The following is a 12,279-nucleotide window of genomic DNA, read 5'->3' on the forward strand; positions in this document are numbered from 1 at the left end:
TTCCAGCCCTTCCTCGATATCTGCAGGAACGAGGGTGTTTTTGTATAAAGACATAGGAGGAGACAGTATTTATTATAACCTGCAGGAGCCCTGGGGGCTCACCACCTCATATTTCATCTTAATGTATCTTCACTCACAGCCTATTTTTTTCTCGCTCTCTCTCGCTCTCTCCCTTTCTCTGTGTCTGGCTGTAGCCGTGCAAACTTCAGAGGAGAGAAACAACAAAGCAGGTGACTCAGTGTTCACAGTACGTCTCACCTTGGCCTTATCTGGGGCCTTCCATATCGCAACAGATTAAACTGCCTAAATTAGACTGTGCTCTCGCCAGACACAGCGAGACGTCCCCTGGGGGAAGCAGAGAGAGGAACGATGGGCTTTTGCTGGAGCGGGGAGTGTGGCAACAGGCCTTGCTGGGCAGGCCATTATATGTCCTGCCGTACTGGATGGGTGGGCCCCACTGTGCTGCTCTGCATCTATGGGTTCTTCTCCATGATGAGGCCCATAGAGCCTTTCCTGACAGAATTACCTTACAAGAACCTCTCCACTGAGCAGGTCAGGTGGAGAGTTATGTGGCAGCTTCGCGACAATGCAAATCCTCATCCTCAGTTATCATGTTTGTGTTTTAAATGCTGTGCATTGCACTGTTTCCACTGCAGGAAACTTTGTGATTTACCTGGGATTTTGAATTATCATGGCACGTTCCCACCGAAATTACCGGGGGGTAAAAACTTAACAGGAACTCCAGAGGGGCGGCGCTGTGGGTGCTGATTGGTGGAACTCATTTTGCAGATGTTTCAGTGTATGTCAATTTAGGGACTTTATCACTGTATTTAGTGAGTATTCAGACCACCTCTAGGCATTTTTTTTTAAAGCAACTCAAGCTAATCTACGGATCCCCCGAAGTGACATGAGACAAAAAAAAGAAGAAGAAAAAAAAGAAATTTAATCTCGAGTTTCAAAGTCGAGATCTCGAGTTTCCCCAAAAAAATATGAAAGGAAAAAAAAAAAAAAAAAAAAAAAAAAATGTTTTGGAAACTGGAGATTTAGAGTTTCAAAGTCGAGATTTCAATTTTTATTTTATTTTTTGCCATCATTTTTTTTTCTTTTCTCATGTCACTTTGGGGCTCCGTACTAATCTACCCACTTTTCCAGGTTTTATTAGAAACCTTTGGTGACACTTATTCGGATGCTCTGAATGATGCACCTTCCCATGCACATCAATGCACACGTGTGAAGAAACTAATACATTACGGGGATGACAACATTGATGGATGCTATTTTGAAGCTTGATTTACACACACCGTCCCAAGCTCCATGGCAACCCCATTCACAATCCAGAGTGGCTACAGTACAAATTAATCACCATCTCATGTACACTCACAGGACCAAAATGCGCATGGTTATTTGGGGACGTTTGTCGGATGCTCATCTGTGTATCAACAATTCAGATTTCAGCCCTTTGTTACACTCAAGAGGCCTCTCTCTCTGAACGCGAGAACCTAATTTCCAGGCTCAGCCATGAATGGATTCAAATGTGATATCTGAAATATATCAGTGACCTAAAAGATGTCAAAATATAGAGCCATGTTAACACATATTTTAACACATAATTATAGTGACAGCAGCTTGAATACTTTATCCATATTGTAATATGCATAGCCTATTTCCATTATTCAACAACATTTTATATTTGTACTTATTGCATGACTAAATCATTTAGATTCGCATAAATTAGACTCACAACAGTGTTGACATCGCAATGGGTGAATTCTGTGCGGGAGTAAAGTTCAGAGAAAAAGGGAGGCTCCTTCACACCTTTCGCATTGACAGTCACGTTGCTATGCACGAGGCAGAGGAGGATGCTGTTGTGTTCACATTAATTAAAGCACTGAAGGTGCTGCGTGCTTTTGATGCCCAGCCGTGTATGATGCTTATTATATTTTTTTTTTCCGTGAACGCCTTTTCAGATTTTGTATGAAGCTGCACAAATCAGCTAAGATTCTGAAAAAATAAGTGCATGCCAACACCACAAAGTGCATTTTCCCCTCTTTCAGCCACATCGACAGATCCAGAAAAAAAGGTTAGCAGTTGTTTTGAAGAGGACTGAAAGCACCCTGATATATTTCTTGTTTCCACTGAAAGAGCCTGTGGTCTGAAAATTTACCACCGCGTTTGCCCTTGATTTATTTACGTGAGAACCGCTGCGTTTGGAGGTCATGTTCTGACACAAATAAGCAACTAACCGTATAGACTCAGGGCACAGTCACACGCACGAATAAAAGGGGAGTGAGAATTGCCCGCAGATCGCAAATTTTCATCACTTCGCTGAATCTGAGCAACATAGATAGTGACACACACACACAGACACAAATTAAATCTATATTCGTGCATTGGTCGTCGTAAAATAACTAGCTGCTCCATGTTTACTGCAGCCGACGACAACCAAGCGGGATCAACCCCACAAACAGTGTTGCTATTGGCCGTGGCAAAGTTCAAAGTCAAACACACGGATTTGCTTCACCACAGGGAGTGAATGTTTTATTTGCCCCCTCGGTGACACAGAATGGGAGTGAACACGAGGCTACAGTCACACATACTGTTCCCTGAGAGGCATAGTTCAGTGTGGTTCTGTGAGATACCGACACATATTCAGCGCTGCCAGGGTTGTGCACCCTCTTGAACCACCATGAGGCAGGCATGTTCGCTTCACTGGCTGCCAGTGACACCACAAGGAAAAACTGATTTTAGTCTGGATAAAATCTATTCCTGGTTAAGTTTATGCTCTCATAAGAATTATGTTCACCCCTTTGTGAGAAAGTCCAAAGAGGAAATAAAAGACTTTACATGACAGCAGAGGGGAGTTATTGGTCCACTGCGACCTCTGTCATTAAGTTCAAAATGTGCTATGTGCTTACCAAATGAGACAAGCAGTTGACTAAAGTCGTATTAACACCAGCTCCTTCTAATTAACACCAGCTCTTCGATTTCTCAACCCGATGTCCCCCCATGAGATGTAGCCCATAAATCTACATGTAGCACATCTCTAACTGATTTTTAATCTCTTACAGTTCTGCTGACACCAGTGAACGACATGAGGTCAGGACAGGAAAGAGGACTCCCCAAGTCTCTGACCACAACAGCCTTCGCTACAGGCTGCGACAAACCCAGCGATCCAGATGGATCCTGGCATTTAAAGACTTTTTACTTTTTATTTTGTCATTGTGTATTGTATGTTTTGGGTAACATCTACTGCACGTCTGTCCGTCCAGGGAGTGGATCCCTCACCTGTGGTTCTCCCTAAGGTTTCTACCCTTTTTCCCTGTTATAAGGGTTTTTTCCCTGGTATTTTTTCCTTACTCTGGTCGAAGGTCTAAGGACAGAGGATGTTACCAACCCTGTGAAGTCCCGTGAGACAAACTATGTTTTGTAAACTGTGGGCTATACAATTAAAGATTGATTGATTGATTTTGGCACAAACAAATGATCCACACTGATCCACACCAAAGAAGCGAACTCTGGTCCGCCTCAAAATGTAGGTCTCGGTTCGCTTCCTACAACAAAGGGCATTGTGGGTAAACACAATCGAAACATGCGCGCTTGTAGAACAATAGCCTGACGATGTCTGAGTCCATGGTCGCAGCGTGTGTGTGTTGTATGTTCACGTAAAACCATAGGATTTGATGCAGCTCCATGTTTTGCTCGACGAAACAGAAGTTGTCCTGCATTAACCAACAGAGTGAGTTTACCTGCTCATCGTTTTTCCCGTCATCTCCTTCAGTAATTCTTGATGCAGCGCCACCTAAGGTGAGGAGGGGAAAACGTTATTCAAAGGGTTTAGTTCATTTCACTAAAGTGCGAAAAATAGAACGCAAACTCGAACCGGCTGAATGTTGCAAGCCCCAATTGAAGTCTAGCGGAGACTAGGTGTGGAAACGATTATTGGTTTTCTCTCTGATCTCAGAATTTGCTAACTTAAGTTTCCAGCAAAGTAAAATGCTAACAGTATTTAAGCAGCTGTATATTTTTTTGGGTGAGCATTTTGTGAAGCTAAAAGTTTTTTTTTTTTCCCTTTTCCTCATACAACCACTTTCAAGAAACCTTGAAGAAGTCTTGATGCCGCTAAATTCTTCCTACAGCGGATGAAAATGATCATTATATTGACTGAAAAGTACAAACATAACAAAACTAGTGTCCCTGCACTACCAAAGGCTGGTGAAAAGGAAAGGGAAATTCGCCATTATTGCAAATAGCCAACATCAGAACCTTATTCAAAGATGAAATTCGTCAAATTATCCTTAATATTAAACTGAAATTAAGTTTCTTCATTCGTCTTCGGTGTACTTATATCTGTTTACAGTGGCAATGGCACACTCACTAATCAATAACAGTGTTCTGAATTCATAGACAATGTTCAGACAGCGCACAAAAGGTGAGGGTACACATTAGGAATATCAACCACCATCTTGCATCCGTAATCATTACTCTGATATTCGGGAGCTGCCTGCAAAACGTAAACTTGTTCACTCCACTCTCAGCTTTCATTATTTCAGCCAAGGCCAAAGTGGAACAAAAAACATTTTAATGACTACAACAATTTAAGAACTGTGGCTTTAAAGCTGAAGCACCTTTTGTTTTATTTGCATTTTATTACAATATATCAACATCTCACATTATAATCAACATTAACACTGCTTCCTTGTCCAACATGGAGGCTGCAGAGGCACAGTCGGTGAAACTGGATCTGGTTTCGCTCCCGTCATGGTGTCAACAGACACTCCTGCAATCAAACGATCCGGATCGTTTTTCTGGAAATAATGAGGTCTCTGCTGTCTGCTTTACTTCACATCCAGGTGACCAGACAGGTGTATCCTGTGTGGATTCCAGTCTGGTCCTCCTCGTGACAGACTTCCTCAGATACAACCCTGTAATCATCCTCCAGGGCCTCACCTATGTCACAACATTTCTGCTCGTGCTCATCGGCTCGGGGGTCCACTCGGCTCAGTTGGCCTTTTTCAGCTTCAGCATTGCCACGGCGGCAGACGTGGCCTACTTCTCCTACATTTATAACATTCTCCACGTCAGCCACTATCAGAGAGTGACCAGTTATGTCACAGGGGCCATACTGCATGAGTCATGCAGCCGGTTGCCTTCTGGCTCAAATGCTTGTGTCTTTTGGTGGGTTTTTGGTGTCCCTCTACTGCTTAGCTTTTATAACTCTTGTCTTTGTCTCTGTGGCATTGATGACCACTCACTTTCTGCCCATGCCCCCCGGCCGGTTTATTACTTGTTGGAAAATATGTTGCACAACAGGCAGAGTATGCTCACAGTTCAGTAAATCAGGGCTTGTACAAGAAGGTGAAGAGCGCAATGGCTTCTTTTTCTTCTGCATATGGGCAGCAACAGGGAGGTGTGGCTTCTACCCGATTGCAAGATATGTCCAGGTCCTCTGAAAAGACGTGCAGCCCCATAACTTCACAGCCTACAATGGAGGGGTGGACACCAGGTGAGCCATGTCAATGCACGGCTGACAAACGAACATTTTTACCCCATATTCCTGTTGGATTGAATAGGTCGCTATGCCCTTGAAACCGCTCTTTAATGACTCATCATGTACTCGGTGAGTGTATTAAGTTGTATCCGATCAATGATTCTTCCTGTGCCCCATCACCGTCCACAACCTCGACGAATCATTGCGATGCATCAACTCCCTCGCGGGGGGAAAAGCGTTGCCTTTCTCTGGTCTCTCCATCCTCAGCAGCTCCGCCATCATCACGTATCATTTCAATCATATATATGGGCCTCACTCCAGAAATGTCCTCATTGTCATTCTGTTCCTCAGATACATCACTTTCCAGCTATACCGTTTCAGTTATCACTGCAGATATAGGCCTATAACAGTGGTTTTGCAAGAAGTAACCCCCACAACAAGGAGTATGTCGTAGCTGTAGCATTGATTACTGTTAATGCCGATCAATATGGCAGCAAGATGCTGCCTTGCATGTTTTAACAGGAAATCCATAAATATGCAGAAGCTACGGCCACGTCATGGGGATTTTGCTCAAATAATGGACACAGTGCTGGGCAAGTTACAAAGGAAGTCTACTTATTACGACTTAGCACTTGTGTAAACACAATCAAAAAGTTTCTTTTGGAACTGAATCCACGTCACAAGTGGGACACAACTTTCTGCATTGTCTTTTTGCGGTGCATAGACATCGTAAGATTGCACTTAACAGACAAAGATGTAATTTACTCAGTGTTACTTTGCTTATAACTTTGTGATATTATTATTTCTTTGTATTATAATCTGAGTAAATATATGCAAACACTGGATCCAGGTACATTTTCATTTTCCAAGTTTTCAAGATAATATAATTTCATATGCACGGACAAATTTGTACTAGGTTTGGAAAGTACAAGGTAATACATTTGAAAGTTTAATTCTTCCGAGGAACACCGTATGAGTTTTCTATTAACCTTTTAAATAACATCTTAACAATCACTTTGACAGTGCGACGACTTGTGATATGACGAATCGTTCCCATTTCATTCTCATTATGTAAATGTGGCGAGTGGGTGCCAGTGTCCTTTCAGTTGGGATGGCTCGCGCTGCCGTCGTCGTAGGCTGTGCAAGTTCAGGTGTAATGGAGAACTGTAGATCAGTTAAAATCACTCCGAAGTAATTAAAAAAAAAAAAAAAACAGCACTCAACTCTGTTAGGCAGCGTGATTCGTTTCAGCATGGCCTGTTCCAGAGGAATTACACTGCATCATTCAGCAGCTATTGTGGGATTCTGAAGTCGAAACGCCAGTCAGACTCTTATAAGACTTATGTTTACAGTGGGTGCCATTACGCAGCATGACATAAAATGTTGCTTTCGGCTTATTAACCGAGGAACATATATGAATAGCTGTGTCAATCTCCAGCTGAGGGGGAAATATTTGCCTGTACTATGCATTCAAAACTATTTACTTATTTACTAGTAACTTTGTTGCTGTGGAGGAGGTACAGCGGGTATTTTGGCATGAATACGTCTGCTGGCTGACCTCTCAGCTGAGAGCTGTGACAGTGAATACGAAACAGTAAAGTTGTCGGTCGTAAAATCTAAAACTAGAAGTTAAAAGATGCGGAAAAAAACAACCCAAAAACATCCCCATCCTTAATAGAACTCAAGAAAAACTGCAGAGTCAGGTCATTTGGTTTATTTTGTCAGTATGCCAGTGAGTGTGAAATGCTACAGGCTATAGCATGGACTTCATGAAAAACTTCATAATATAGAAGTTATTAACTTTATTTTGGCATTAATTTAATTCAGTGTTACCAAGTGAGATGAAATTGTTTAAATTGTGTTAACTGTTTGTTTTTCAGTGTAATTCTAGTTTATCTGAGTTTATCACCACTGAATGGCAACCACATATCCACTTTAAAGAGAATTGGTTCAGGTTCTTGATGCAAACATTTTCATTAAAGCTTATGAGTGTCATACAAAAAAAAAAAAAAAGACACAAAACACAACTCCCTTTATACTTTCAGTACCTCACAACCCCCAAAGCATGGCACACAATGGGAGGAGCATTAATTAGTCGGTTTAATTGTCTGCTCTCATCCCCAGATGAGTACAGCAGCAGCAGCAGCTGCCGCCATCCAGTCAGTGCACTTTTATTGATTATAGTAGTCATACCTTCCTGTATTCCCCAGAAACCCTGGGCAATTATTCTGTGTAAACCACATCCAGCTGTATGCCTTTCACTTGTAAATAGTTCAGCCCAAGATGCAGTCAAGCTGCAGAGCCCTTGTCTGATATTTCCCTAAAGATTCGTGTTGTATTTTTCTATATTCCACACTTTGCAAACATCCCCGAGGATGAAAAAAAAGGTGAAAACCAATAGGGAAATATGAATATGGATTACCAACATAATTTACAACACAAGTTACTCTTTTCATATTCAGCATATTAATAACTGTATGTCCTGGAGCTTGAATGGGACATTTTTAGTAGCTCATTAGTTTTATGATAAAAAAAAAAAAAAAAAAAAAAATGTGTGTTTGCAGCAAAAGCTGAGTTATGTTCACTTTGTATTGTGTTTTTACAGCGCGACTTTCAAGGAAAGCAAACTTACGGGACACCTCGACCCATTTATTAACTCTGGCCCAAACAAAGTAAACAAATCATTTACACTTCAAACATTTTTGCATCGCTGCCCAATGCCAATGTATCAATTTACTCGTCTGTCGTCAGATCATAGATTATGGGAAGGTCGTTGCATGTGCATGGCATGATAAAAACTAATTTAAAGAACAAGGCCAGACATGATTACTTTTACTTTTCAGACTTCAAACATGAAACCAATTTGTAATGTTGCTCAATAAGTATTCGACATGTCCATGCCACAACTGTGATTACTACTATTTTAGGTATATTTCAAGTAGTTTAGTGATTATTTATGTATTGTTAAAGGGAAATAACAATCACATACACAAACACTAGGCATCAGTGGAGAGAAAAAAAAACTCCCCTTTTAAGAGGAATAAATCTCTGACAGAACCAGATGCAAAGATGTGCAGCCATCTGCCAGGACAGGTTGGGGTGAAAGGGAAATTTGGGGACAGAGGAGACAATTCTCCTCAGGGATTGTTTATAGAAATTATACTGATATCGACTTTTAATTATATCATAATAATAATAATAATAATGATGGTGGTGATGATATGTATAATGATAATAATAATAGCCTTGAAACTGGATCTGTATCCTGCATCCTGCAAGATGGGGTCACAGAGAGAGAGAGAGAGGGGAAAGGAAGGAAAGACACAAACTAGGGAGAGAAAGAACAGACCCTCACACACGACACTTTGGTGCAGATTGGATTTGTCCTGCGGGTGAACAGTATCGAAAATTGCAATTTTCATCACATCTGGAACAGTGGCATGTAATGTGTTATGCTGTAATAACAACAATAGAAAGAGGTAAATGACCAAATGATGAATTTTTATTTTTTTTTGCTTATTCTGTTCATCAAGCTTGAATGCATTTCATGATTCTGGGGATGAGAATATTATTTTTTAATCATCTAAAAATAATTTAAAAAAAAATAATGTCAAATGTAAAATCCAGTATCATTGGATTACATGTAAGTGGGAGGAAGTGCAGATGGTAACACCATTTCACACTGTATATTCCACCACCAGTTTAGTATTTAACATGCATTCCTTCAGTGTAAACACACTGTAGAGCCCGGCTGCATTATCGATCCCCGACAATGAAGTGGTACAGCCGACTCCTGCTGACCTTACTAAGCCTCCGTTAGACACCGCAGCGGAAACAGGTCTAATTATTCAGACTCTCTCTTTGACCCCCCCCCCCCCTCAGCCCCTCCTCTTTTAGTCTGGTAATCAGAGCCAAGGGACTGATTGAGCACATCTTAAATACACACTGAGGGTCGTGTGTGTATGAATGATGAACTACTTGTGCTGATTGACCACAAATGGTTGGGGGGAAAAAAAGGAAAAGTATACACTGAACAACCATTCAGTGTATTTTTATGCAGCGGATTAAGGTTTGGATGAACTGATCCATATCCTCGGGGTATTAACGGTTTTCCTCGTTTACACTCCCTCATCAGTGTGATTCTGGTTCAGGTTTTGTTCAACCTCTAGCAGCTATAGAAAGTTTGACAATGCAGTAGTTGAATATGCAGCAAGGACATTTTAGAGACCTGAGATAGAGACAATGTCACGAGATGAAAAGAGGATGAGATGAGAGGGAACAGTGTCCCAAAATAATCAATGCACCAAAGATTCTCTGTCTGCAGTCCACAGTTTTATCTTCACATCCACAGGGACAAAGATCTCATATCCTGCCACTGAAAGTGATGAAAAAGCATCACACTGTGCCATCTTGTGGCTGGAATGGAAAACATAATTTCCCAAAATGTGAACCTTTATCTATAGTGGAAGATTTTTTCCTTGTGTCTCAAGTTCTCATGGTTTCATGTATACATATAAAACGTGCTAAATATAATTATTAATTTGTATTGCATTGATCAACTGATTCAAAATATTTGAGGAAGTCACCATTTTCTGGCATTTTATGGACCATACAATTCATCTTAAAAGTAACATAATAATAATAATCACTGATTTGTGATATTTTCCATAAGAAATAATAGAAGGAGCAGGGTGAGATTGTTTATTCATAAACCTGACCATCAATCGATTATTTTCTCGAGTACTTATTTGGTGCATAAAATGTCAGAAAATGTTCAAAAAATGTCGATCAATCATTACCAAACCTGGAAATTATGATGTTTTAATGATTTCTTTGTCATATGGAACAAAAAGATCTGAAAATATTTACATTTAAGAAGCTGAAAAATCTACATTATTGAAAAAACACTAATTTATTTATCATGTTTTTGCATTATGCATTCCCCGATGGGGCTTTTCACACTCCTAATTGCTGGTGCTGTTTTCCTGATGGATCTGACTGACAACATCTGGATCAGTTACACAAGCTACATCCTCCTCAAAACTCATGTACATGCAGCTCGCCACCATCTGCACGTAAGAGTACAGTATAATTACACTATATGAGCTGCACATTATATACTGTATATATAATGTCACCATCAACACAAGGTGTTCCAAACTAATTCAAATGCCTCTGTGGTGAATGGAAAGTATTTTAAAAGTTAGAAAAAAGAAATCTCTACCACAATTAAAGTTGCTGTCACACAGTTATTAAGATAAATTGCTCTAGTGACCTTTTAACCACGTGAGTCTGACATTTCACTGGGACTCACAGAGTGAAATCTTGAGATAAGGAATTAATTACATTTGTTGCAAACACCAAATTTAAAAAAAAAAAAGAGGAAACCTAGTGCAGATATGTCATCCTCATGATGAATTGTTATAATATCTCCCCTTTACAGGTACAGTAGGTGGGATAATAACCTTTCAGCATAATGTAATTCAGGTGATCCGAGAGAGAAAGAACAAAATGAGCAATTGCACCTCCTCTGGGCTCTGTTTTAAATGTGGGGCTTGATGAGTGGCTTTGACCAATCACATTACAGAGCAGTTGAGTGACTGAACATTCTCATTTTGGATGTTCCGGGACATTTACTCTGCACATTTAAAGGGTCCTGCACAAGGTCCTTCCTGCTGCTGCAGCTCAGACGAAACCAAAATACAGAAAACAGAAAGAATAGAAACCTAAAAGGAAAGAAAATATAGTCTTTAACAGAGTCACGCATGTTGATATCGGCAAAGGATTGAAGATGTCCTCATCTGATGAAAGGAACAGCGAACAGAGAATCAACTATTTTAGTATTCAGAGGGAGAAGATGAGGCAAATGGAAAAAAAAAGTAGAAGGAGGCAGTGATTTAACATCAGGTGCCAGCTGCCGTAAAACAGCAAGAACAAAAAAATATTTTTCCAGCTTTAATCTCTCATTAGCACCATCATTAGGTCAAAAAATGTATTTGTCATGTGTTTTGTTGTCAAACTGCACTTGAACCGACTCATGTTAATTAGCAAATGTTAACACCCCTAAAATAAAGAATTAAACAGCCTATTAGTGGATGGAAAACATCCAGGATATTTTTTTCTGACTCATCTTTTTTTTTTCTATTTCCTATATTGTCGTCCCTTGTGAGCCAATAACTTATTTTCAGTTTACTCTGAAGCATCTCATGTGTCTGTATGACAGGTTTCAGATGCGTTGATATTTGGCATCAACAGTTTTGTGGGCACGATTCTCCAGAGCGTCCTCACTGCCGCCGCCGCCGTCAGCACCGCGTCTCTCCAGCTCAACCGTCATCTCCAGCACGTTGAAGCACTTTCAAGTTTTTGAAAACCAACACCACGAAGAAGGTCTATATGATTCATTCATCATCCACCGTGCAAATCATCCTCACTGCTGTTTCCAGTTCTTCATCTACACCTCGTACTTTGCTGCCATTTCCCTGTTGTTCACACTGAGAGGTGTATGCATATGAAATGCCCAGTCACTCAGTCAGCAACAGGAAACATCATATATGTCTCACGGTGACTGTGGTTTAATTAGTTATGTCTCTGTTTTTATTATTTTTAATTTACATCAACACATACAGTAGACGTGATAGTCCCTACATGTGGCCACTAGAGGGCAGTGCACACACAATATATAAGCTCAGCAAAGACAAGTGAACAGCTCTGAGGTACATTAATCCCAGATGTTACTGTACGTGTGCAAATAAAGACATTTAGAATTGCTGTGATATAAAAACTATCACAGC

At 40.4% G+C, this 12,279-nt stretch overlaps 1 pseudogene across 1 annotated transcript; it reads left to right on the forward strand.

The window, feature by feature from the left end:
* The first annotated feature begins 369 nt into the window (after positions 1–369).
* LOC310926172 (thiamine transporter 1-like) lies at positions 370–12,000 on the forward strand (annotated as a pseudogene). The gene is made up of 4 exons: positions 370–552; positions 4,851–5,503; positions 10,428–10,563; positions 11,766–12,000. The product of its transcript is annotated as a thiamine transporter 1-like (transcript).
* The last annotated feature ends 279 nt before the right edge of the window (positions 12,001–12,279 follow it).

This window comes from Microchirus variegatus (assembly GCF_963457635.1).
Source record: "Microchirus variegatus genome assembly, chromosome: 4".
Classification (NCBI taxonomy): domain Eukaryota; kingdom Metazoa; phylum Chordata; class Actinopteri; order Pleuronectiformes; family Soleidae; genus Microchirus; species Microchirus variegatus.